The sequence below is a fragment of the Triturus cristatus genome, chromosome 9, assembly GCF_964204655.1.
Source record: "Triturus cristatus chromosome 9, aTriCri1.1, whole genome shotgun sequence".
Taxonomy (NCBI): domain Eukaryota; kingdom Metazoa; phylum Chordata; class Amphibia; order Caudata; family Salamandridae; genus Triturus; species Triturus cristatus.
Genome location: NC_140592.1, coordinates 1266799628 through 1266827525, shown reverse-complemented (window position 1 = coordinate 1266827525; position 27898 = coordinate 1266799628).

Sequence of the window (27898 nt, the reverse complement as noted above, 5' to 3'; positions counted from 1 at the left end):
GGCCTCGTGGCGTGGTCCTTAACCCCCTGGATTGTGGCCGTTCCCCGCCCCGGCCCTTCACGGGCCACCCGTCTGGACTGCACCAAGGCCCTTCACCCGGAGCTACACGTGGTCGCATACTCCTCGTGGCTCCGCCATCTTGTTGGCATCCACGTCACACCGTGCCCCAGCCGGCGCGACCCCGCTCAACCCAGCCTCGACCCCAACGAAGCCCCGACATCGAGGCACCACGAACTGGCCAGGGGGTGCCGCAGGAACCATTCATCGCCCCGGCGGAGGACAGTATCGATGGGACCCCCAACTGTCCTCCCCTCTCGAGGTGTGATCACCCTGCAAACTCCCATGGGCCTGGCGCCTCTCCTGCTGGGCGTCTGGCCACCTCCACCCGGCCACTCCGCCCCCTCGGGCGCATAGGTCCGGACATCAAAGGGCTCCAGACCTATATCTGGGGCGACCCCACCACAGCTCGGCAGTTGTATCCCGGAGTCGAGAGCCCTGCTGATCGAATCGCGGCTGACCCTACGGAGACGAACTCTTGCCGGAACCATCACGAGCCCTGCTGACTACGTCGCGGCTCCCTCCTGTGAACCCTTTTCTGAACCACCTGGAACATCGGAGCCCTGCAGACGCTGTCGCGGCCCAACCTCGCTGGAACCTTCCTCGGAGCCCTGCTGACGACGTCGCGGCTCGAGCTGAGCAGAAACCATCTTGAGAGCCCTGCTGATTGAATCGCGGCTCTCCACGAACTGTACGCCAGAGCCCTGCTGACGCCGTCGCGGCTCGACCCCTCCGAGATCGGAGGTCCTCCAGCGTGAGGATGAGAACTGGGCCCCAGGTACCCTCGTACCACATTCCTGCCAGAGACTGTCCCGCTACCCCTACCCTTCCAAAGAGACATTGAGACTTTTGGTGGATCCCTCGATCCCTTCGTGTAAATATTGAACTCGTAACCTTTTATTGATGATAAAGAATTGCTTGTCTTGAGACAACCTCCTTGAGTCCGGTGTGGTGGTGTTACTGTGCTAGTACGGGATAGGAGAAGGATCTCTCAGGAGACTTCTCGGCAGCGCTCGGCTACTTCGTGCAGTGAGAGGGCCCCCCCCCCCTTGGTGGTCTCACCGACTCCTCGGGGTCCGCCTTCCAACACTCTCACTGCAGGGGGGCAGCTCGCACTGCTGTGAACTGAAAGGCCTGCAGCTGCCCCTTGTGGCACAGATTGCAATCGGCCATTATCATTCTGATGATGGGCCCCTCTGTACAGATGCGGCATGGCATTTGCGGGGCCTCCATCTGCCAGAGGTCTTCATACTGTGGGTCGCCCCCCCCCCCCCCGGGGGACTGTGACTGCATTCCCAGGGGGTGGTGCAAATGCCTTAGCAAACAAGTGTAAATGAAGAGGACCTGGAAGTGTTATGGTCAGGTACAGCCGAGACCCCCTCCTCCCTTATCAATACTAAGACAGTAAAACTCCTAGCACAAGGAATTAAATTTTTGGATTAGGGAGTCGTAAACCACAGGCCGTATTTATTAACATAAAATTAAATCAACAATTTTAATTATAATATTTAAACAATACGCAGAAAAACCATTACATTGATTACTTGGATAGGTACAGGTGTAATTTTCCTAACCTTAACATATCTCTAATACAAAGATATTCCTATCCGAATCTAGACATTACATAATCAATAATCATAACAATAACGTTTCATTTTCTGCGTATCCCTATCTTGAGCCTACGGCAAGGTCATTAACTGGTGCCAGCCCCTTATCAAATTATGCCCGCACTCCAACGGAGTGCGCATGCGCAGGTGGCCCGTTTACCGTGAGGGTACTTCCCCCCCCAGGTCGCCCCCGTACGCCCGCCCTCCAACCGGAGTGCGCATGCGCAGAGGGCCCATTTCCCGTGAGGGTACTTCCCCCCCAGGTCACCCCCGTACGTCCTGGAAAATCCTCTCCATAAGGAGCCCTTGCAGTTATGCGCCATTTACTTGCGCCCTTGTGCACGTGTGGGGTGGCCAAGCATCCTACTGGAAAAGCGTGACTCCCCCGCACCCATCCAGCCAACCAGCTGTAACTGCCCCTAGAGTTCTATGAGAGACCACTTGTCCCTCCCTCTTTGGCGACGCCATTCAAGAATGGCGCCGCCGGGAGGAGCCTAGCGCTTGACCAAGATGGCCGCGTGAGCTTTGAGCTCCCGAGACCCTCGTGCCCTCCGTCGACTATCCTGTCTCTAATCCTGTTTGCATGCATGGCATCGTGCAGATGACTTGTCAGGGAGGCGATTGATGCTACCCGCGGTCGGATCGCCCACCGGGAACCGGAGTTATGCATGGCGGAAGATTGAGGCCTATCTCCGAGGGATGCCAGGGGCTAGAGTTGGCAGGATGCCCGACCTCTAATTGAACAACAGCGGCCAGGCGAGGTGTGAACTACCGGACGGAGGTCCCCATCCTTTCACTTTCACTTTCTCGCCCTTTGTTGGCCCTGCCCAGGGAGTGCTCTCGGCTGCTTTATTATCATTTGGACGCTCTGCACGCTACTCTGGCGGCCCATCGCAGGACTGCGCACTCCTGCCTCCTTCCGCCGAGAGAGGGTCGTCCTGTCTGAACCGACCTGCTTGAGCCAACCATGTCGGGCAAAGCAGAGGTGGGTCGGCTGAAGCCTAAGGCCACCAGGCGGGGAGCCTATACTCAGGCCAATAATATGGACCGCTACGCCCAGCAGAAGGTGTCACCGGGTGGACCGAGCCAGTCGCCGGATGCACAGAAGACTGCCTCACCCTTGGCCCCGGAGCTCTCGCTCCAGGATGTCATGGGCGCGCTCGAAGGGCTGCAGACTTCGATTGGGAGACAGTTTGATGCCCTGGCGCACAAAGTGGATGCCATCTTGGTGGACGTTAATCTGATCCGCGCGGATTTGGGCAAAACGAACGAACGAGTTAAAACCCTGGACCTCAAGACCACGGGCCTCGCTGATGATGTCTCGGAACTACAGACCGAGGTCCGTAAGTTGCGGACCGAGAGTGATCTCGCCACCCGTCGGCTGGAGGACTTTGAGAGCCGGGCCAGGCGCAATAACGTGCGCGTTATCGGGGTCCCGGAGTCCTCGGACGAGACTTCTGTAGACCTGCTAGTGGAGGACTTGGTGCTTAACCATCTGCAGCCTAAGGGTCTTGGAAAGTTTTTCGCAGTTGAGAGGGCCCATAGAGTGCCGGGTGGTAGGCCCAAGGTGGGAGCCCCACCGAGGCCGATTGTCGCCCGGCTCTTTCATTTTCGAGATCGGGACGCTATCCTGCAAGCATCGAGGGTGACGGGCCCGGTCCCCTTCCAGAACGCTTCGGTGAATTTCTATCCTGACTTCACCCAGCAGGTGCAGAGGCAGAGGCAGGGATTCCTGGGGGTGAAGAGGCGGCTTCGGGAGAGGGAACTGAAATATGCCATGCTCTTCCCTGCCAGACTACGTGTGGTGTACGAAGACCTAACATTCTTTTTTGAGTCGCCTGTCATGGCCGATGAATGGCTGGACGCTCTGCCCCGACGACGGACGGAGGAGGACACTGCCGCAGACGGGGACAGTGGCCGGGATGAACAAGGTTGATGTCTTCGGAACCGGACTGACTCGATTTGACTCTAGTTAATGGCTTGAACAGAATGCAGTAAATACGGAGGGTTGTGGGAGGACGAGGGGAGCTCTTTCCTCCCTTAGGGTACTTTTTGTAGATTTTGGGTTTGGTAGGGCGACAGGCACACTGCAAGTTGGGGGGGCTTTGTAAGCTGCAGCAGGGGTGCAGGGTGGGGGAGATAGTTGGGATTCTGGGTTTGTTGTTGGGGGGTTTGTTTCTGCAAGGCGTATTGATTATTTTCAGGACTGTTCCATGGTGGCTCTTCGGGTGTGGGGTGGGCCTCCTTACGTTTGGGGATGGGGGGTAGGGGTTTAAGTGTTATTAGCTGGAATGTTAATGGTTTGGGGGATCGCATTAAGCGCGGGATTGTTTTGCAATTCTTGAAACGGTCATTGCCGGATGTCGCCCTACTGCAGGAGACGCACCTTATAGGTAACACGTGCTATGCTCTTAATAGGAAGGGTTATAAATTCATAGCACATTCGGGATTTTCCTCTGGGTCCAGGGGCGTGGGCATCCTAGTCAGAGCCTCGCTACCATTTGAGGTGGACTCCACCATTGTTGACGATAGGGGGAGGTTTGTGGCGGGGCGGTGGGAAGGAAGAACTTTGGTTTTAGTTTCGGTTTATGTCCCGCCGGCCCTGCAGGCCTCCACGTTTACAGATCTGGGTAGGGCCTTGCTGGATCTCCCGGGGGGTATGCATGTGGTGGGGGGTGACTTCAATGCTGTCGGCTCTGGGCTGCTGGATAGATACCCGCCCAGAGACACAGGGGGGGCTCAGAAGTGGCTTCCAGACTTTCTTGACACTCTTGGCCTGATAGACTGCTGGAGGCTCCGGCACCCCACACAGAGCCAATACACCTTCCACTCCGGAGCGCATGGTAGCCTCTCTAGGATTGATTACCTGCTCACTCTGGCTGCGCACGCCTCAATGGTGTCCGAGGCCAGGCACATGGCGCGTGGTATATCGGACCATTCGCCAGTGTGGGTCAGGCTGGATGTTGGCCGTGAGGGAGGGGGAAGAGTGGCTCCTATTAACCCTTGGTACTTCCGAGACCCCAAGATGCGCAGTGCACTGGTGAAGACAGTTGATAATTTTTTCAAGGATAATCAGGGATCCGTGGACTCGGCAGTGTCACTGTGGGAAGCATTTAAGACCGTGCTGCGAGGGGAGGCCCTCTCCCTTGTAGTGGCGGCCAAGCGGCGGAGAGATGGCGAGGTTATGCAGGTTGAGGAGGAGATCGTGGCTTTGGAGGGAGCGCTAGAGGAGGAGGTTACAGAGGCCTCACTGCATGAGCTGAGCTTGAAGCAAGCCGAGTATAAGGACCTGGTGACGAATGCTGCTAAGACCCTCAGTAGGGAACAGCAGGGCCGCTTGTATGATGTTGGTGACAAGGCCGGGAAACTCCTAGCTTGGCTGGACAAAAAAGAACGGGTTAATAGAGTAGTGCCGGAGTTGACGGGAGAGGGGGGAGAGGTGATTGTGGAACCTGAGAGGATTGTACAGTGCTTCACGGACTATTTCCGTATGGTTTATGCCTCAGTGTCGGATAGGCCGCCCGAGGACTCGCGTGACCTCTTGCGTGATATCGCTTTGCCCTGTCTTTCTGACGTAGATAGGGACGATTTGGATGGAGACATAACGGTCGATGAGGTGGCGGGAGCTATCCGCGCGCTGAACTCGGGCAAGGCCTCGGGCCCGAATGGCTTGCCAATTGACCTGTATAAGCTGTTTCCGGATAGGGTTGCCCCTCACCTGCGTGCCATGTTCGTGGAGGCGCGGGGGAGTGGGACCCTCCCGTTGGATCAGCGACTGGCGACAATTGTTGTTATACACAAAGATGGTAAACCCCGAGATAAGTGTGCCTCATATAGGCCTATCTCACTTCTCAACGCCGAGCCGAAGATTCTGGCTAAAGTCCTTGCGGCCAGATTGATCAGGGTACTTGGAGACCTGATCCACCCGGATCAATCCGGTTTTATTCCGCATCGTAACACCGCGTTAAACCTTCGGCGCCTTCATGGCGTAATCGCCAGGGCGGGCACGCTGCGTGAACCAGCCGTTGTGGCGTCTCTCGATGCCACGATGGCCTTTGATACGGTGGAATGGGCATATTTGTGGGCTGTGCTGGCCAAGTTCGGCTTTGGCCCAGGCTTTGTGGGCTGGGTGAGGTTGCTGTATGAGGGACCCCTTGCGAGTGTGGTGGTAAATGGCCGGGCGTCGACTCCGTTTCAGCTTGGGAGGGGCACTCGGCAAGGTTGCCCCCTGTCACCATTGTTGTTCGCCCTCGCCCTTGAGCCACTGGCGGCGTGGATACGCTGGAACCCGGATATACGGGGACTTAGATGGTCGCCCGAACACGAGGACCGCATTTCGCTATATGCTGATGACATCCTGTTGTATCTTGCCTCGCCCAAGAAATCACTGATAGTGGTCTGTGACGTTCTTACATCTTTCGGTAGGAATTCGGGTCTCGTCATCAACTGGAGTAAATCGTATTTATATGTTCTGAGTGGCGAGGTTCCACCGATCCCGCGAACTTGTTCGATCCAGATCGCTCAGCAGGGCTTCGTGTATCTGGGGATCTTTAGGAACCTGCTCCCCCCCCTAGCGCGCCTGCGGCGGGATGTAGAGGGCTGGCGGAGGCTGCCGCTCTCCCTCGTTGGGCGCGCTGCCTTGTTCAAAATGATGTCTCTTCCCCGGTTCCTCTACGCATTGCAGAATACTCTAGATTGGGTACCGGCCAAATACTTTCGGGAGATCGAAAGCCTCCAACGAACGTTGTTGTGGGACGGGCGGCCGCGAATAGCAATTGCTAAGTTGACGCTTCCATGGTATGACGGGGGTATTGCGCTTCCAGACATCCGACGCTACTATTGGGCCACCCAGCTGAGCGCGATTAATCATGGTCTCTATGGCCCTGCCCTCAGCCCTGGTTATGCCATGGATAGGTGGTTGCTGCGTGGTGGTAACTATCACAGGGCGTTGTACTCGCGGTCCCTGGACTCGTCCCTCACGGGGCCCACTGGGGTGGCGGTGCGTGTGTGGAAGATGGCAACTGACTCGCTGGGCTGGAAGGATAGGCTCACCCTCGCTACCCCACTGTTTGAATCTGAAAGATTGGGTAGGCTTTGGCATACAAAAGGTTTTGATAAATGGGACCTGATCGGCATCTCCAGGGTCGGAGATGTGCTGATTAAGGGGAGGGTGAAGTCCTTTGAAGAGTTGCAGAAGGAGTATGAGCTGGGGACTTCCGAGTTTTTCCGCTATGTTCAGGTGCGTCATGCCCTCCGGTCAGTCCTCGTGGAGGGTGAGAAGGTGCCTGAGTCTTCTCCTTTGGAGGACCGGATCCTTGATGGCCATATGCCTGAGAGCACGATCTCGCTCATCTACAAGAAATTGATAAACGTCCGGGCGGATACGCTTCTGGGGCTGCGGGACCAGTGGACTAGGGATGGACTCGAGTTGGATGACGAGGATTGGCAGTCTGCTGTTTCCTCTCCCAAGGAGGTTGCGATCCCGTCGCGTCTGAGGCTGGTGCAGCTCAAAATACTGCATCGAGTGTATGTGACGGGGCCAAGGCTGGTTCATATGGGATTCTCTGAGGAAGGCCTATGTAGGAGGGGATGTGGTATGGTGGGTACTTTCCTGCATATCATCTGGGAATGTGGTGTCATCGCGGAATTCTGGAGGAGAGTCCATGCAGTGATGGGGGAGGTGACGGGCATTGCTATGCAGCCGGAAGCGCGGTGTTGTCTCCTGAATGTCTGGGGGCCCACTGATCACGATGCGGCACGGACCCAATGGGTGACTCTGGGTAACATGGTCGCTAAGAGAGATATCGCGCGATTGTGGGGCTCCGTGGGGCCCCCCACATTGACCGCGTGGAAAGAAAATATGGATTGGAGTATGCTCAGGGAGAAGACAGTATATTGCGCTAGAGGCCGCCCTCGGAACTGGCACGCCATCTGGGGGCGGTGGAATCAATACAGGGGGGGAATATGTCTTGCCCCGGATTTGGATCCCCCCGAGGAACAGCTTTCTTCTTGACATTCTTTCCAGCTCAGTATATAAGATGTGATGATTAATTGACTTCTTGGGCCTCTGCTGTCCCCCTTCTTCCTCTTATCACAGTACTGTGACTGTTAGATGATTGGGGTCCGGCCTCCCCTGGGGGACTTTCACCATGGGAATTCAGTGTTTTTGCCTTGCTGGGGTTTGTTGTGTGTTTGTGTTTACTTAAAAATTGAATCTTTTCACTGCTCCTTTAATGCAATGTGGACGCTTCTTTGTCCTTCTCTATCGAAGCTGCCGAACCTTGAAGAAATAAAGGATTTAAAAAAATGGCGCCGCCCTCTAAGGACCTTAATTTACTGCTCACCAATCATGACCTTACCGCCACAGGCCTGCATAGTTGACTGACTATCAGGCCCCCCCCAAAACTCACCGAAAGGTCATGCCCTGCCCCTACACCCAACTAACTCGGCTAGAAGATCCTCCATAACGATTACAAATCCCTAACTTTTGACAGATGGATGCCATCTTTTAAGAAGCACGACTCTATAGTCTGGAGATGTGGAGCCCTAGATAGAGCCCTAGATAGCCTCCCCTTCGGGGATCCTTGCAGTCCTCGTGCCCGGATGTACCCCGGGCATAGACGTGCCTACCCACCTACTTCTATGATTAGTGTTTTGCCCAGCCCCCATATTACCCAAGCGTTCCTGGTCATCCCCACCCCGAATGTAGGATAATAATGCGAGGGCTGACTGGCTAAGGGGAAAATGACATTGTCTGGGAGCCTCTAAACGGCCCTGAATTGATAGCAGCGCGATGTGCCCAATAGACAAAATGCCCCAGACAAATACCCATTGCCGGTGAAAATGCCCCATTGGGAAGGGTACACCGGGAGGGCCTCTACGGGCCCCCAAGATCCCCCATGAACATATCATAGAACACAACCTACACTGGACCACTATGGTCTGGGATAGGGTCTGCACAAGCCTCTACCCCTACTGCGGAGCATCCCAACAGCTCGCCTACGATGGCACCTGCGAGCACAGGCGCCGTAATGGCAGAACACCTTTTCCCGACCAGGGGTGTCGGATCTGCCTTTTAAAAAACCTGGGTTCAGTCGAGCTGGCTAGGCATACACCTGTGAAGTAGCGTACTGCTAAAATACCACACCTGGCAATGACAAATGGTTGACACCTACACCTGTACAGTAGCGTACTGGTAAATACACTGGCTGGCAACAACAAATGGTTGACACACTTATATACAACCAATCCAGTGCATCGGCAGGATCATCTCACCCATGCACGCTGGTACCTCTTGAGCTTTTCATTGATCGCCCATCAGCCTTTAATCCGCTGCTTGCCACTCCCGTCCTGGATCTTTCGGTCCCCCTGCCTGCCCACATCTTGCAGTCATTGTGATGAGGAGCGCCTCCCATGTAACAGTCATGGATCCAGCCATACATAAATGAAAAGCAAACACAGATGATTAGTGTTTTTGTAACAGATACAGCGTGATACAATGTGTGACACAAAACGAATGCAAGATATCATAGGCATCCAACACACTATAAGTGCACAAGCCATGAGCGGCAGGTACAGTGTATCGCAGAACCGAGTGCAGAGGTACCGCGTGACAAACCATAGGCCTTTAATGCGTGATCAGGTATATAGGGCGGACCGGTAGCGTGTGCCATAACACCGACATCCCATGACCCAGTGTTCTGGCACCTGGGTGCAGAGATAGTGTGTGACACACTAACTTAGTAGTATGAATACCTACTAGTAGAGCACATGGGTGCACCGGTACCCTGTGACAACCACCGGCATATATTGCTGCACCCCCCTGTGACCTAACGGGTTTCTAATGTATACGTGTCGTTGCAATGGGCGTCTAGATGCTTTCCGGCAGTCCCCTACTTCATATGTGTAACTGCACACGCGTGCTTAAGTACTCATGAAGGTGTGACAGCAAGGCATGGGACGTACTGATGTGACATCATACGTGGCGATAATGCGCTTGGGTGACTTCACCTGGGCCAGCGCCTCGCAAGACTGACCTCAAAACCGTGGAATGGGTTGCTGACACATGACAGCTTGGAATATCTAGATGTGACTGGACACTGAAAGGCACGACACATTTCGTACGACAAACGCCAATGGTTTGGCCATTCTGGTGGCAATAAATTGACCCGGCCAGGCCATTGGTGCCAAAAACCTGCTGCTGACGCACTTAAAATGCGACCATTAAAACACGCATGGGCATGTAACATTGGGCTCATTGCATTCCGATGAAACTGCCCACCTCTTCACGCTAACAGTAACTAACCCCAGTCAGTAATACCCCAAAATTGAACTAAATGTGGAAAGAATGTGTAACTGACAAAAACTGCATCTATAACCTGCTTTTTGTAAAGCAGCCCCAACTCAATTTAACCTACAAATGCCGAATCCATACTTGCGTTCCCTGTGAAGCGGCCCAAGCACACTTTTTCATGCATGGTGTTACAAACCATCCTGGGAGCGCAAACCTTTTGCTCTTAGTTTTCTATTCAGAAAATAAAGTACTGTGCCGAACATTGACATCAGACTTTTCAATGCGGCCCAGCCTAGCCCAAAGTGCATTAACATCAGACTGTCCGCTGAGAGCGCTTAGCATAGCACCAGTTGTATTACCGGACGTGCTCAGTTAAAGTTTCTTGTATGATCACAGCTCCTGTAATGCCAGAATCTGAGCATAATGCTGCTAATTAATTAGAACCATCTGGGAAACCAAATTCCAATATTTGCATGAAATTGCATTCTCTCTGAGTTTAACAGCAAGGATGATAAAGTGATGGATCTAATCCTATCACTGTGTTTGCAATCCCATGGAATACAGCTAAGGCACAGACCAGAGAATTTCTCAGAGGTAGGAAATGTGATCGCTGGCTGAATTTGGGCTTTTAGCACCAGGCGGCGTGAGATTTAGTCGTGGCTGGCTCCCTTGATCAACCGTATGATTCTGGGGACAAAAACCACTATGTCAGGCCACGCACTCCCTGTAGATCATATAAGGCCTACACGGATCCTCCTGCAAAGCTGGCTTTATGATCTGTGAACGAGCAGGAGAATATATTGCCTGTGTAATATGTACCTTTCATGCACAGTATTACCCTTAAATTGCTTCCTGGCGAATATCTAAGTAATTGCTGCATTGAAACATGTGCAAGATTACTCTCTGCGACCCTCCCCATTCCTTTTAGAGGCCTTTTTGATTTGACCAAAAAAGAAACTTGGCCATTGGCTATGATTTAGCAAAGTGAATACGTGTGACCCGTGTAGGTGAGGCTCCTTGACGTGAGGTAGTGATAACGTGCCTGGGCTGTCACTAATGTTAACAGCTTGTTCAGTGAAGGAGCTGCTCCCCCAGTTGTGACCCTGGGCCAAAGCCCACTATTTCCCCACGAAGTAACCCCCACGTGGTACTCCTCTCTTCAGCAAGGCAGGCATCTACACTCAATTATCTGGGATCCAACCCCCCTAAGCGATAAACTACCTAGATGAGCTGCCAGAGACTGGGAACCAGACATTAAGTAATAACAAGGACGGTTAACCCTTGTACTCGGAAATAGCCACTCCCGTGGTATGCAGAGCTACATGCAACAATGCATCATTCCCGGCTGCCCACTACTATGGTATGACAAGCTGCACTCAATACGTTAGCATTCCTTATGGCAACTTCTCTATTTACGAGGTGCACATAATACCTGAATACTTTAATCCAATGATTCTAATTCAGATTTCGAGGATAGTGTTGAAAAAACAAAGAAATGCATGCAGGAGCTGTATAACATGCGTATACCACATGCAGGAAAAGAAGCAAACCATTTCCGGCATAGGGCCACACTTTGAACCTTTCTACAAAGACCTGTAACTTCTTTTCGTTAATGGCAGTTCCGGAACATATAACCAAACATGCAGCATGCACCTCAGTCGCCCCTGTACGAATGCTTCTTCCGCCTGCTCCCTATGCTTCCCCCCTTTCCACACATGTCGAGAGCATGTTTTATGTTCCAAGATCTGGGGTGACCCTGCTGACCTGGAGCACTGACCAGCTAGATGCACCGACTTTCGGGTGACTCCATTACAGAAGGCTGGGAAGTAGCATAATTTTTCTGGACCTTATCCCATGGAGATTGTGTCGCAGGGTTTTAAAAACAGCACACGCTGTGACTAAATGGTTGTGAAAATATTTTACAATATATTATGAAATCTGAAAACTCTAAAAGCATCCAAACAAGACTAATTGGCAGAGCGGCTTGCGTTTGTGAGGTACTTCGGCCCGTACTTGTCCCTCAAAGTAAACTCCTCCACAAAGCCGACTCGAACTTCAGTCTGAGACGGAGACATTCAGAAAGTTCTCTGTCGTGAGCACATTCAGGAAATTACACGAGGAATGTGTTTACAAACGAAAGCTCTGCTGAGATCCGAGCCCCGGATCCCCAGTTTACTAGACAGGCGCTTTAACCAACTGAGCCACAGCACCTAGCTGACTTTTGTCTCACCGACACAAAGTACAAATTGCATCGTGGGTGTATTGCGACCATGCTGCACAATGGTGCGCCTATAGCCTTACAAAACCCTTCAAGAATATTTTATCGGCTGCGGACCCTACAGCGGGACGCTCTGCCCCAGTAAAAGTAAAATGCTACAAGTGCACGTCAGCTGAAAGCCTGTGTTCCAACTCTCCTGCGTGAATATTGTGCGTTGTATATGCGCATCAGTTTTCTGTCGTGAGGGTGGCGCGGGCTCACAAATGAGGAGCAAAGCCTGACACACAGCAGGAATCCCGTCCTGACTGTTAACAGTAAATAAGAGGCAACACTGAAATCACTACACAACAACGGCGCTCATGTTGCCAAGCTTTCCGGGAATCCGGTTTCACTGGAGTCAGCGATTTAAAGGGGGGCCGAGGCCATTACTAACCGGCTCCCCTCTGAGACAAGCTTCTCAAAACCAGCCCTTCATTCCCCGCATACACCAGCACCTGGAAGCAGTAGCCTGGTGCCACACACGCGCTTACCGGCTCCCCTCGGAGACCCTGGACCACGATCGGCTTCCCCCAAACGCACAGCAACCTCCGCTGCTGGCTCCGCGAGGCGACGCTGCGTCGATGCCTCCATGAATCCGCGACTCCCTCTCTCCTCCACCGATCCAAAACGACTGTTCAGACCTTTAGTGATGAAGCGGACAACATCGAAGGACCGTCTCTGTCCACACCCGGGCTCCGCCCGAAAACTCCTCGTCACTTCTCGCCCTGCCCGGCGACGATAAACTGTCCCGATCGGGAAAACCTAAACCTGCAGGGGTGAGAAAGCAAAGAAATTAAAATACAGCCTCCTAGCGAGGCTGTTGCCCTTAAGGGGCAGGCTGTGGGAGCGGCGAGCAAAGAGGTAGACTCCGCCGCTCACCAGCCTTTTATTCTAAATCTATTCAAGCCAGGCCGGTTCTAACCGGCCTAGCCTTGATGCGATGCGTGCCCCGGAAGTGATTACAATCACTTCCGGGGCACGCCGCAAAACTTAGAGACCACCGATTGGCGGGACGCGCCTGTCGCGTCACCCTTGTGCGCGACAGGCCCGCCCCTGTGTGGTCATCGGGCCGGCAGGACCGCCATACATGCGGCGTGTCCGATGCCGGCCCCGCCTTACTAGGCCTTCTTTATTGGCCAATTCCAGGTGGTTTTCATTTACAGACTTGAAGTGTAAAATATACAAATCGTGCTATGGGGCCTGGGGTCATTGAGAGTGGTGGTAGGGTCAAAGAGGTGGCTGAGAAGAACAAACTATTCTGTATTGCAGAGGCCGCCGCTCTTCCCCGAAGGGGGAGGGAGGCTCAGGGGCCGGCGCCATAACCCTCGCTGCGCCAAAGGTGGGCGGAAAAAACGGTTCTGGGCGCCTACGGCTACCGGAAGCGGCAAGTGGTAGCCCCCCCCGCCCATGGGCCATCATGGTGGCGCCAAACTCCCCCACGTCCAGTGGGGGGGCGATGCGAGGTACGAACCCCCTAATGGGGGTGCGTTACCCAGGCGGCGGGAAACGCTGGGGGGAATATAAGCAGCCGCTCTCCCAGGTAGCTCTTAACTTCATGGAGCGGGGAGAGCGGCGCACCGGGGAGAATATTTCGGAAGAAGTTAGAATCGCTACGGGCGGAGCACTGCCTGAAGTCACAGATTTCGAGTGACTAATTCAGGCATCTGTTGCGGGTTGTGGGGCGGAGAGTACAAGCCCTACCGTACTGGCGTCGTGGGATCCGGCAGAGGAGTCTGGTGCGCCGGCTCATTCCCCCATCACGGCCGTCTCACTGTTGCTGCGCCCGCTCCTTAGACGTCGGAGCCGAACCGAGCTGGTATCGGGGGAGTCAAGCTGAAGGACGGCGCCTGCTCATCCCCTCACCACGGCCGGAGCCGCTATCACCGCTCCTGTTCGAGCACCGCCTAATCAGCCGGACGGCTCGAGGCTGAGCCCAGAAGTATTTCCTTCGGGAGGCACCGCTCCACTGACGGCGGTTTCGAGTGGCGCCTCGGCAGCGGCGCTGTGTCCTGTGTGATTCGGGGCAAATCACTCTTCCCGCGCCCACCAGAATCTAAACGGGAACAACGGGCTCACGTAACGGCGCGTAATTTGCGAGCCTGAGAGGCTCAGCTGTTTCCTGGTCCCGCCCCGGGCACCCGCGTCAGGAAGTCGCAGTAGCGCCTATCGGCCTCTGAGCCCCTCCTCACGGCAGAGTCCAATCGCCATCAGCCCGAGGCGCCTGCGATTTGCAGCAGCCAGTGCACGAGCAGCTGAGCAGATACACCTGCCTCCCAAGAGCACAAAAGCGAGCTCCCCGTGAGCGGGAAAGGTGGGTGCAAATCCCGCGGTGGATTCAAACCCTGCAGAGTCCCCAGCACACACGAGTAAGAAACCGACCCTGGGCAAAGGTTTCCACCTCATATCAGCGTTCAACGAGTGACAACGTCTCCTCTCTGGGTACATTAAGGTGTCTGCAAGACTTCTGTTTCGCCAGCCCGACAAGTGGTGCAGTAACAGATTGATTTGGTGCATTGGCGGGTGGCAGCACCCCGCCTCTAGCAATGGCAGAAGGGCAACCGGAGGAACTCATGGAGCTGCTCAGGCGCATCCGGGAGGCATCGGCAGTACATGGCAGTGAATGGCTGCTGCCGCATCTGGGTCAGGACGGAGGTGAGAGGACAGAGGCCCGGGGGACGGACGAAGTTGGCCCGGCATCACCCAAGTGGCGCAGGACAACGGCGACAGGACAGCCCCAGAGGAAGGTCCCCAGGAAGAAGCCACAAAGGAGGGACCCGCCGCCAACGGGCGTACCAGAAGGGGAGCACAGCGGAGGCATTGGCGGAGCAGCAGGCGGTGAGCATATCACGACCATTGTACAAGAATGTTTAAAATCAATGGCTCCTCTATTGCTGAAAGGCCTAGGGCAGGGGGCTGGGGAGACAGGGGCGCAGCGCGCAGATGATGTGACTGGCTTGCCTTGGCATTTAATAGACCCCGGTTGGGTGCGGCAGGCCAGATTGCACGGACAAGGGGGACAGGGTACCCAGGGCAACCAAGGGTCCCCATTGGCGGCATGGGGGTACTCGGGCACGGCAAGCAACTCAACGCTTGAAGAGACAGCTGCAGAGGCCTACACCAGGCCGTCCCCTGGCCCCGCATCCCTGACAACACGAGCCACCGGATTGGCAAGCCTTATTCCGGTGGCGGTCAAGGAAAGAATTTGGCGCAAAGAGTTCATAGACATATTTTCCCTACTAGAAATACAGTTAGAGGAGTTGGACCTCACAACCTGCGACAGAAAGGATGAAGACAGGAAGGAGAGGCGCGGCGCAAAGAAAGAACGTAATTTTGATAATTGGCTGGACGCGTTTAGAATTATGGCCTGCATCATAGTTGAAAAGTTCCCGCGCTGCGCAGCATACCTATGGCTCTACGAGTCCAACATTCATTGGGCGCAGAGACAATTCCCGGGTGACGCATGGCTGGAGTATGACAAGGGTTTCAGGTTAAAGATGCAGAGGCACCCTGAGAGGGAATGGAATGAGGAAGACGTGTCCGGGTTTATACATAAAATGCTAGTGGCGAAGGAGGTGAAAGCCTGGGTGGGGAAACATGACCAGTCCTTTCGGAGCTCTTACAGAGGGAGGGGGAAGTCTTTTCACAGGCCCAAGTTCATCTCGGGAAAACCACCCCCGCCCACAGGCCCCCCGGCAATTTGCTGGAAATTTGATGCCGGGGAATGCACATGGGGTGCAGCATGCAAATTCCAGCACGCATGCTCCAGCTGTGGCGGCGGGCATCTGTCAGTGGGATGCCGGGGCAAGCAGGAGCAGAAAAGGGACAAGAAGGATAAGAAAAGGAAGCACTGAGGTTGTTGCATCGGGGGGGGGGGGGCAACACGGGGTTTGGGCGATTACCAGATAGCCAGATCCCCAATTAATACACATCAGCTACGCAGACTCGCAAACAAATACCCCAACAAAGCAGATGCGGCGGTCTTGGTGGAAGGTTTTGAGGAAGGTTTTGTGATACCATTCAGCGGTTCACTCCCCCTAGGGGGGGGCGAGTAACTTGAAATCCGCAAGGGAGCACCCAGGGGTAGTAACCAAGAAACTGGAGAAGGAGAAGTAATTGGGCAGGATTGAGGGCCCCCTACCCCCGCATTTGCAAGAAGGCCTGGTTATTTCACCCCTGGGGGTGGTCCCCAAGAAGGAACCAGGGCAATTCCGGCTCATACACCATCTCTCTTTCCCTGAGGGGTCGTCAGTAAATGACGGGATAAGTGCAGAGGCCTGCTCAGTGGGTTATGCATCTGTGGAAGACGCTATCGACCTGGTGAGGGCGGAGGGGCAGGGGGCACTCATGGCCAAGGCGGACATCGAGTCCGCGTTCCGTCTTTTACCTGTCCATCCCTCCAGTTTTCACTTATTAGGTTTCCAGTGGGAAGGGGACCTGTATATAAAGCCATGCCTATGGGCTGCGCAGTATCCTGCACATACTTTGAGCAGTTCGCCACCTTCATAGAATGGGCCCTACACGATAGACACCCAAAAGGGGGGAAACTCCACTACCTGGATGATTTCATGTTTACAGGCCCCCCCCCCCGGTCACTAATCTGCGGGGACACATTGGCAGCGTTTAAGGAGCTGGCAGGGTTACTAGGGATCCCCCTGGCACCAGAGAAAACGGTAGGCCCTTCCACAAAACTCACATTCCTGGGCATAGAGCTAGATTCAGTAACAGGGGCAGCCAGGCTTCCAGAGGACAAAGTAAAGGATTTCAGGGCAGAGGTGCGTGGCCTATGTGGCAGGAACAAAGCAACTCTCACGGAGCTGCAAAGGCTGATTGGGAAGCTCAACTTCGCGGCCAGGGTCATACCAGTAGGTAGAGTGTTTGCCAGGCGCCTCACACAACTGACGTCCGGCCTCACCCACAAGCACCATCGCGTAAGGCTAGGGGCGGGAGTCAAGCAAGACTTACTGATGTGGGACACATTTCTCGCTGTTTTTAACGGCATCCTCATATGGAGGGAAGGCTGGGTAACAGCCAAACAGATAGCCCTAGTTACGGACGCCGCTGGTAGCACAGGTTTCGGGGCAATCCTCAGCAACCTGGGGTCATTGAGAGTGGTGGCAGGGTCAAAGAGGTGGCTGAGAAGAACAAACTATTCTCCAAGGACTTTGGTATTTCATATGCAGTTACGAAGGCAAAAAAGTAACCCACACACAATAAAATAGAAAATAAATGCAGGTTTAAACATCGTGTTATTCTGGCAAACCCCTTAATCTCCGGTGCCTACAAACTAATGTGACCTTGTGTAATGTAACAGGTGCTGATGGCATTCTGCGTCTGTTCAGAAACTCGTGATAAATGAAGGCGTCCAAAGGTATTAATGTAAGACGTCTTGTTAGACAGGCCACATGAAGGGCTTGCTCCCTCCCCGCATGACAGGGCCCAAGCCCCGGCCCTCCAGGTGTTACCCACAGAAACAACCTGCACCCCGTCTCCAGACGGAGCTCCTGCCCCCGGACATCTATGTATCATGGGGCCGAACCACTACCGGCTCCCCAGGCCGGACCAGCCGCCATCTTGGACACGGCACCACGAGGCCGCGTGGCCTCAGCTCGACCCTAACCCTGGGCCTGGCCAGGCCCCGACATCCCGGCACCACCATCCACCCAGGAGGTGAACGGACCACTTGGCAGGTCGATGGGAGAAAGAAGTGTCGATGGCTCTCCCCCGCCAGGTGCCGATCGCCCTCCAGCTCCCCCGGGCGCTGGCTCCACCCCCCTGCTGGGTGTCTGGACTCCCTCACCCCGGACCCCCCGACCTCCAAGTGCGAGGGTCCGGACATCAAAGGGCGCCAGACCTATAACTAGGGTAGCTCCAGAGCAGGAAGGCAGTTGTATCCTGGAGTCGAGAGACACCGAGAAGAACTCAGCCTTGACGGACTACCGGCGCTGCCGTAGCCCTGCCTTGTGAACTATCGTCCTGCCTGCTGGCGCTGCCGCGGCCTTCTGCATCCTCCATCCTCGTCGGGACCTGCTGGCGCTGCCGCGGACCGTTGTAACGACCACCTTCATCGGGACCTGCTGGCGCTGCCGCGGACCGTGCAACGACCACCTTCATCGGGACCTGCTGGCGCTGCCGCGGACCGTGTAACGACCACCTTCACCGGGACCTGCTGGCACTGCCGCGGCCCGTCCAAGCTAGAACACCGAGCTCGAGGATTGTGAGCTATCCATCATACCATCTCAGCTACCAGATTGGTAACCAGACTGTCCCGCTACCCCCTTTCCCAAACCAAGAGACTAGAATCGAGGGGACCCCTGAGTCCAGACCTCCTTGTACCATTCCATCGTACCTTAAGAAATCGCTTATAAAGAACGTTAAATCCTATCCTTGTGTGGTGTATATCTGTGGGGGAGAAGTTACTCATCTGTACGATCGCTGGAGACGGCTCTCCCCGGAGACCTCTCCCCTTATCCTCGGCCGACCCTCCCGGTCCGTCTAACATTGGTGGCCAGCGGCGCGATCCGAATCAACGCGTAATCGTACAGAGAGTAGCTCACCCCACGACAAAACCACAATGTCAACCAAAGAGAGCGGATCCACCGAGAAATTCCAGATGGATAAATTGGAAGAGTACAGCCATCGTGAATTGAAACAATTCTGCATGGAACTAGGCATTGCTACCACCGGCCTGAGTACCAAAGACGATTTTAAGCACGCCATTGTGTCGTGGGCAGAAACCGGGGTCGCCAGATCCCCAGACCGAAACGGTGCAGCATCAGAGAGGAACGCCACGGCTCCCGAGGAGCGAGGAACGGGCCTCTCGCAGGAAGAGATCCAAGAAAGAGAAAAAAACAGACTACATGAGTTAGAAATGGCACGGCTCAAAATGGACGGTGAACTAAAATTAGCCGAGCAAAAACTGAACCTAGAACATCTGCGGCTCCGAGAAGAACGGGAAGAAAAACAGAGGCAGAGAGAGCTCGAAGAAAAAAGATTAGCATACGAACACGAGCGCAAACTGGCAGAAATAGAACTACGGAAGCAGAACAAAGAACCGGAGGTGCCCGAGCGACCGCGCACCCCGGGAGCGACAGAAAAGAAAGTCCACATCCCCAAGGATGTCGTCCGAGAGTATGTCCGAGAGGACGACATACAACAGTGGTTCAAGGCCTACGAGATCGCCATGACCTCCCACCGGATCGATCGAAGTGACTGGGGAGCCGGCCTATGGGGGAGGTTCGTCAACGAAGGCCGCGATGCCCTGCTACAGCTCCCAGACCATCAGATGTCATCCTATGACCACATGAAGGCTGCCCTCCTCACCCGATATGGGCTCACACCCGAAATGTACCGCCAGAGGTTTCGGAACTGCACCCGGATCCCGGGTACAACTTGGGTGGAATATGTCAACTATTTCAGCCGAGCCTTCGAGGGTTGGATCAAGGGAAGCCACGTAACGACCTACGAGCAACTTTTTAATCTCATGGTGTGGGAGCACCTCTCTAACAACTGCTTCGTCGAGCTCAGGCAGCACCTCCTCGACAGTAAATTGACTGACCCACGGCAACTCGCCGCCGAAGCTGACCGGTGGGAAAGCACCCGAGTGGGCCGGAGAGGGTCACACGAGCAGAACCGGAACAACCAAGGTCAGCACCGTCCCCGAGGAGGAGGAGGAGGCCAGGGGCGAGGGAGAGACACCGTCCCGGCCGCTCCCGCTGCCAGCACCCCGCCCCCGGCCAGCCGGGGGAACCCCCCGATGCGCCCGGGGTTCCGAACCAACGTCACGTGTCACCGATGCCAGCGAGTCGGCCACTACGCCAATGACCCGAACTGTCCACAGAACCAAACTCCAAAACCCCGCCAGGTAGCTGCCGCCGCCCTGGGGGGAGAACAAATCTCCGAAGAACAAGAAGAATACGAGCAGGCACAACAAGAGTGGGAACCGGCCGCCATGGTTCTAGCGTGCCTAGGGGGAAAAGACATGGTCCCGCGGGCCCCCCTACCCGCCAACACCAGAAAATATAGCCAGTGGGTGAACATTAATGGGCGCCGGGCCGAAGCACTACGTGACACAGGGGCCAGTGTGACGGCCGTCCGCTGTCACCTGGTAAAACCAGAGCAGATCCTGCCGAACATTCTCTGCCCCGTCCGCTCAGCCGACAATTCAGAGAGTCTATGTCGGATGGCCTGCGTCCCCTTCGAATGGGGAGGGGTCTCCGGCATGTTGAAGGTGACGGTCCGGGATGATGCCCCCGTGGACTGTCTCCTGGGGAATGATCTTGAGAGTTCCCCGTGGGCCGCCGTCGAAAGAAGAGAGCACCTGGGGATGCTGGGCCTCCCGGACTGGGCATGCGTAACCACCCGGTCCATGGCCGCCCGTGCCATCCCCCGACCAGAAGAACCAGAATGGCCTGCACCTCCTCCCCCGATCGCTCCAGTAGAGGACACCGACTATACCGACCCCCCAGAGCAAACCCCCGAAGGGGTCGCCCAGCCCCAGGACCTTCCCGACCTGGCTCAGTGGCGTCAAGAAGGGGGGCCCACCCAGGAACAGTTCCGTCAAGAGCAGAAGACCTGTCCCTCCCTCGAGGGACTCCGCCAGCAAGCCATCGCCCAGAGTGCAGGGGACACCACCAGAGCCCATTGGATCTATTGGGATAACAACCTGTTATACAGTGAACAGAGAATCGCGGAGTTAGGGGCCAGTCGAGTGCTGGTGGTGCCCCTCCGTTTCAGAGACTTCCTGTTAAATTTGGCCCACGATGTCCCTCTGGCTGGACACCTGGGCCAGGACAAAACCTACAGTCGCCTGGTGACCCACTTTTTCTGGCCGAAGATGAGAAACGACGTCCTCAACCACTGCCGGTCCTGCCCCACGTGCCAGGCCAGCGGGAAGAGCGGCCGCAAACTCAAAGCACCTCTGCAACCCTTCCCAGTTGTCACCACCCCGTTCGAGAGGGTGGGAATAGACATTGTGGGGCCCCTGGACCCCCGCACAGCACAAGGACATCGGTTCATCCTGGTACTGGTGGACCACGCCACCCGCTACCCCGAGGCTGTGCCCCTGCGAACTGTAACAGCCCCGGTGGTCGGCCGGGCCTTAATGGGGATCTTCTCCCGGGTGGGCTTCCCCCGAGAAGTCGTCAGCGACCGAGGCACAAACTTTATTTCAAAATATATGAAGTCCCTCTGGCAACAGTGCGGGGTCACCTACCGATTCACGACCCCCTATCATCCTCAAGGAAACGGACTAGTTGAGCGATTCAACCGCACGCTCAAGGGAATGATTGGGGGATTGGAAGAGCCCCTCCGTCGCCAGTGGGATGTACTACTTCCGTGCCTCCTCTTCGCCTATCAAGAAGTTCCCCAGAAGTCCCTCGGTTTTAGCCCTTTCGAACTCTTGTACGGGCACCCTGTGCGAGGGCCCCTCAGCCTAGTCAAAGAAGGTTGGGAGATGGCCCCCCTAAAGACCCCTCCAGACGTCTTCAAGTACCTCCTGACACTACGCAATCAGACCCGGCGATTCAGGGAAATGGCAATAGCGAATCTTGAGGCCAGTCAGGAGGACATGAAAAAATGGTACGATCAAAATGCCTCCTCCGTCGAATTCGAACCTGGTCAACAAGTGTGGGTGATGTCCCCCACCGAACCATGTGCCTTGCAGGACAAGTGGACGGGGCCCTTCAAAGTGGTCGAACGCAAGAGCCCAGTCACCTATCTCATCGATATGGAGTCTCCCCGGAACCCCCTCCGGGTCCTCCACACCAACAGACTCAAACCCCACTTTGTGCGCTCGGAACTCAGCCTCCTGATGGCTACAGACAGTGGGGCGGAAGAAGACTCCGAGCCTCTCCCTGATCTCCTGAAGACTCAGGAGAAAGATGGTTCCGTGGACGGGGTCCGGCTCTCCGATGCCCTCACCCCAGAGCAGCGCCAAGGCTGCCGGGACCTCCTGCTGCAGTTTGCTACTTTGTTTTCCCTCACCCCAGGGGTCACCCCCTGGTGCTTGCACGACGTGGACACTGGGGACAGTCCCCCTATCAGACACCGGGCATACCGCGTACCAGATCGGGTGCGGGCCTGCATCCAAGAGGAAGTATCCAAGATGCTCACGCTCGGGGTCATCGAGCCCTCGGACAGCCCCTGGGCCAGCCCGGTCGTGCTGGTCCCCAAAGCTGCTGCCCCCGGCACCACTCCTGAACTCCGATTCTGCGTCGACTATCGGGGCTTGAACGCTGTCACCAGGACCGACGCTCATCCCATCCCCCGAGCGGATGAATTGATCGACCGCATGGGGGCTGCCCGCTACCTCAGCATCTTCGACCTGACAGCGGGCTACTGGCAGATCGGTCTCACACCCCGGGCCCAAGAACGGTCCGCCTTTTCTACCCCCGATGGCCACTACCACTTTAAAGTCATGCCCTTCGGCATGAAGAATGCCCCAGCTACTTTTCAGCGACTAGTGAACCAGGTCTGGGCGGGGCTCGAGGAGTTCAGCGCCGCCTACCTGGACGATATCGCTGTGTACAGCCACCACTGGTCCGACCACCTCCACCACCTCCGAGAGGTCCTGCAGGCCCTCCAGCGGGCCGGCCTCACAATCAAGGCCGGCAATTGCCAAATTGGTCAGGGATCCGTGACCTACCTCGGACACCAGGTGGGAAGCGGTCTGGTGGCCCCTCTGCAACTCAAAATCGCTGCCATCCAGTCCTGGCAGCCCCCAGTCACGCAGACCGAGGTCCGAGCCTTCTTGGCTACTACCGGCGGTTCGTGAGGGACTATGTCAGCATTGTGGGGCCCCTCACGGGTCTCACGTCCAAAAACCACCCGAAGAAGATTAACTGGACCCCCGACTGTCAAGCGGCCTTCGAGAAACTGAAAGCCGCCCTGTGCACTGCCCCTGTGCTCCAGGCCCCCGATTACAGTCGGGAATTCATTGTGCAAACGGATGCCTCCGACCACGGCATCGGGGCGGTCCTCTCCCAGCTGAACCCCGAGGGTCTTGACCAGCCGGTGGCCTTCATCAGCAGACGCCTCCTGGCCCGAGAACAGCGCTGGAGCACAATCGAGAGGGAGGCCTTCGCAGTGGTGTGGGCCCTCAAAAAGCTCCGGCCCTATCTCTTCGGTACCCACTTCCGGGTGCAAACAGATCATCGACCCCTGCAGTGGCTAATGCAGATGTGGGGGGAAAACCCCAAACTATTGCGCTGGTCCATTTCCCTGCAGGGGATGGACTTCACTGTGGAACATCGACCGGGCCAAGACCACGCCAACGCAGATGGCCTGTCACGCTTTTTCCGCCTCGACGAGGAGAGTCCCCAAGAGGATGGGTGACTCTCCCCGCCTTCAGCTGGGGGGGACGCATGTTGGACAGGCCACATGAAGGGCTTGCTCCCTCCCCGCATGACAGGGCCCAAGCCCCGGTCCTCCAGGTGTTACCCACAGAAACAACCCGCACCCCGTCTCCAGACGGAGCTCCTGCCCCCGGACATCTATGTATCATGGGGCCGAACCACTACCGGCTCCCCAGGCCGGACCAGCCGCCATCTTGGACACGGCACCACGAGGCCGCGTGGCCTCAGCTCGACCCTAACCCTGGGCCTGGCCAGGCTCCGACATCCCGGCACCACCATCCACCCAGGAGGTGAACGGACCACTTGGCAGGTCGATGGGAGAAAGAAGTGTCGATGGCTCTCCCCCGCCAGGTGCCGATCGCCCTCCAGCTCCCCCGGGCGCTGGCTCCACCCCCCTGCTGGGTGTCTGGACTCCCTCACCCCGGACCCCCCGACCTCCAAGTGCGAGGGTCCGGACATCAAAGGGCGCTAGACCTATAACTAGGGTAGCTCCAGAGCAGGAAGGCAGTTGTATCCTGGAGTCGAGAGACACCGAGAAGAACTCAGCCTTGACGGACTACCGGCGCTGCCGTAGCCCTGCCTTGTGAACTATCGTCCTGCCTGCTGGCGCTGCCGCGGCCTTCTGCATCCTCCATCCTCGTCGGGACCTGCTGGCGCTGCCGCGGACCGTTGTAACGACCACCTTCATCGGGACCTGCTGGCGCTGCCGCGGACCGTGCAACGACCACCTTCATCGGGACCTGCTGGCGCTGCCGCGGACCGTGTAACGACCACCTTCACCGGGACCTGCTGGCGCTGCCGCGGCCCGTCCAAGCTAGAACACCGAGCTCGAGGATTGTGAGCTATCCATCATACCATCTCAGCTACCAGATTGGTAACCAGACTGTCCCGCTACCCCCTTTCCCAAACCAAGAGACTAGAATCGAGGGGACCCCTGAGTCCAGACCTCCTTGTACCATTCCATCGTACCTTAAGAAATCGCTTATAAAGAACGTTAAATCCTATCCTTGTGTGGTGTATATCTGTGGGGGGGAAGTTACTCATCTGTACGATCGCTGGAGACGGCTCTCCCCGGAGACCTCTCCCCTTGTCCTCGGCCGACCCTCCCGGTCCGTCTAACACGTCTGATACTTATCAGAAGATACTTGTACTATGTCACACCAGTGAGTACACTGAACAAGCATTGGCATAGCCAATAGATCTCGCTTTTGGGACTTTAAGTGTTTATTTACAATTGTTTGCTATGTGGTAGAGTATTGTGGCTGATTTGCTTTATGTTGAAAACTTGTAATTAAAAGTGTTATATGTGGCACTTAGTTGTATTACGCAGAGTGTATTGATTTTGCACACCCCTTCTCAAACACGCTGTACATAACCCCCAAAAGGCACCAAAACGACCACCCCAGCAGAGGTAAACCACAACTGCATCATGCCATATACACCACATGTCCACTAACACAGTAACAGCAGGCTTCACTGTGGACGCTAGAATGGGAAACTTACACTACTTTCGTCATTTAATCAGGGTCAATTGGATTCTGCAGCCGCAGCGTCTTCACCAAAATTATGAATTTACTGCATTAGCCAAATAATACATCTGCTCCATAATTTGCTGATTAACACCACAAAATGTGACTTTTCTAGCCACAACATTTAGTCAACCCTGCCGCATAATTTTGAATTCCCCGGTTGCATAATTCCAGTGCCCACTCTGCCGCTTCGGAATCCCGCAGGTCCACAGCTAAACCGCTGCACACCCCGGCCCTTCCTCCCTCAGAGGTCTAGACACACAGCTGAGTCGGGACAAGGCACTGCCCCGTAGGGCAACACATGGGCTACATGGGCGGACAAAAGGCCTGCAGAGGTACACCACCAACGGCACAGAGCGCTAGAGATAATACACGTGATGCAGAGGTGGGAACCGAGCAAGGCTCCAACTCGGCTCTAGCTCAGCTCTTCTACTGGGGAGCAAAAATAAAACACAAGACCCCAGGCACAGCCCCCTTCAATCCTTAATACAGTTTATTTTCGAACTTTTTGCTTTGAACAAATGTCACTCAATGTAGTCGTGGAATCTAATTGTTCAACTAAACACATGTTTTAAAGAAACAGCCTTTTTTGTACTATAAAAAATTAAAACAAAAGGTGTTGTTAATGAAATTTACATGATAAATTACTCAATAGGTCAAATCGTGTTTTTAGATTTTAGGACTGATCCAGCTCCCTGGGATAGGCTCTTTCTGAATGCTGCTGGCTTGTCGAACATGCGCCTATGGTAGAAGTCACTTCTGTAAGAAAACCTTGAAGTTCTAACCCTGTGTGAGCTGGGAGGCTCAGACAGAGTTTGTGATGAGTCTGAGCTGTATCTGTTCTCACTGCTGGCCGCACTCTGCCTGGAGTGCACCTGGAATGTGCCCAAGTGTGATAGAGTGCAACCACACGAGTGATACTAATGCTGAACGAGTGCGAAAGGAAAGCTTGCTCTGCTAGGAATGGGGCTCCCACCGTGGCACAGAGTGGAGGTGAGAGGGGCATTATCCCTCGTGCCCCACGCTTCGGATGCAAAAACCATCTATAGATTTATAAAGCAAGCCTGACATTTCTTTTTATATGAGGCATCTAATATTGACATGCAAAAGAAAGACTAAGTTTGAGGTCTCGTCAGGGAAATACGACACACGTCGCTTCATCGAGGCCATTTTAAACCATAAAACATTAAAGTGCGAGAACAATGGAACAAGATCCAATGATGATACGAGATAAAGTTTTTCCGGTGGATAGTGAAAAACAAGCAGACTTATTCATGTACAGAAACTTGTAAGACACACTCTCAATCAGGAGGCGCAGATGACATAAAAGCATTTTCATCCATTCGAAACGGCATGGTAACCGCTGGTTTCTAAGAATGAAACAAGCGCGCGCACCTCGCATGGCAGCGGGGGGGGGCCTGCACCGGATTCCCTTGCGGGCGCAAGCAGCAAGGCGCGTTAATTGCTAACATATGGCGCGGCTGCTCGCTCCCGCAAGGGAATCACCAAACGTGCAGGCGTTGCCATTGAAAGCAATGCAACGCGTGCACGTTTTTTGGCCTCAAAACCGACTTAATGGCTAAAGGTCTTTTTCCTACCAGCGCATGCGCGCTGCGTAGGCGAGACCTAAAAAACCTGGAAGGGTCCAGAAATATACAAATGAAAAAAAATCTAAATTGGTATAACATACATTATATTTGTGAACAGTGTGGCAAATTCAACAAATGCATATGCCAGGGCCAGTTTACCCAAACTGATTTAAAGTGTTCCTGAGCGTCTGCATGGTGCTGGTGTCTCATCTCTCGCACAAGGGACAGGATTCCTCTCCGTTCATAACAAGTTGTGCAGCCCGCAATAGATTTACTCAAAACACAGCTTTGATAGAACTGGCTCTGGCCTAATACCACTGAGGTAGTTGAGCCTGTGTATGAGTGTTCTCAAGTAAATTTAAGAAACTTAGAATCTGGGGTCAGTTTTTCATTATTCGCCATAGTCCTTTCCCGATGCTGCAAAAGTGCTCCATTTTCCAAAGTCTTTTGCCTTCATTTTATTAGGGACTTTTGCCGAAGTGTACACCACACCCAGAGCGGGGAAGGTGTCTCATTTTTTTTTTTAGACTAGGTGGGATGCCTGCTCTTCTGCCACTCTAAAATGCTGACTCAGCAAATATAGGAGTCAACAACAAAGGTTTTCTAAACATTTGCCCATTTCCAAATGTTTTAAGCATATATGATTTTAATTTATGGTTTGCGACGGTGAGAGTTATGCGTGTTTATGTTATTTTAGCAACTGGTGGTGATGTCATTGGATTTATGTGAGTTCCTACTCTGTGCATATGATGTGGCATGTGTGCGTGATGGTCTGTGTGTGTATGTGAGGGTGCATCTTTATGTGATTATGTATGATGTAGGGTGACTAACCATCCATAAATTTCACGGTCCGTCCGTAATTTGGATCTCACGTCCGTTGTCCGTGAGGATCCCTTTTACGGACGCCTTTTGTCCGTAATTTTGGGCACTGCAGGGACCAGCACTAATCCCTGCATGAAGCCTCAAGTCCCTGATGGGGCCGCCTCCCACTCCTCCTCGGAGCACAAGAGCAGCCCCACCTGCCCCTTGTCATTCTGTATGCCGGCTGATTGCCACATACAGAATGACAATGGTCGAGTCTAGGCTGGTAAAGCATGTGGTGGGCCTCGCCCAGGCGCTGTCTAGGGCAGAAGAAATGTGCAAAAAAGCCAATGTTGCTACATGAGAATCCAGGTCAACAAAAGGAGTTGGTGAAAGAAGTTTAAAAGAAGGGGC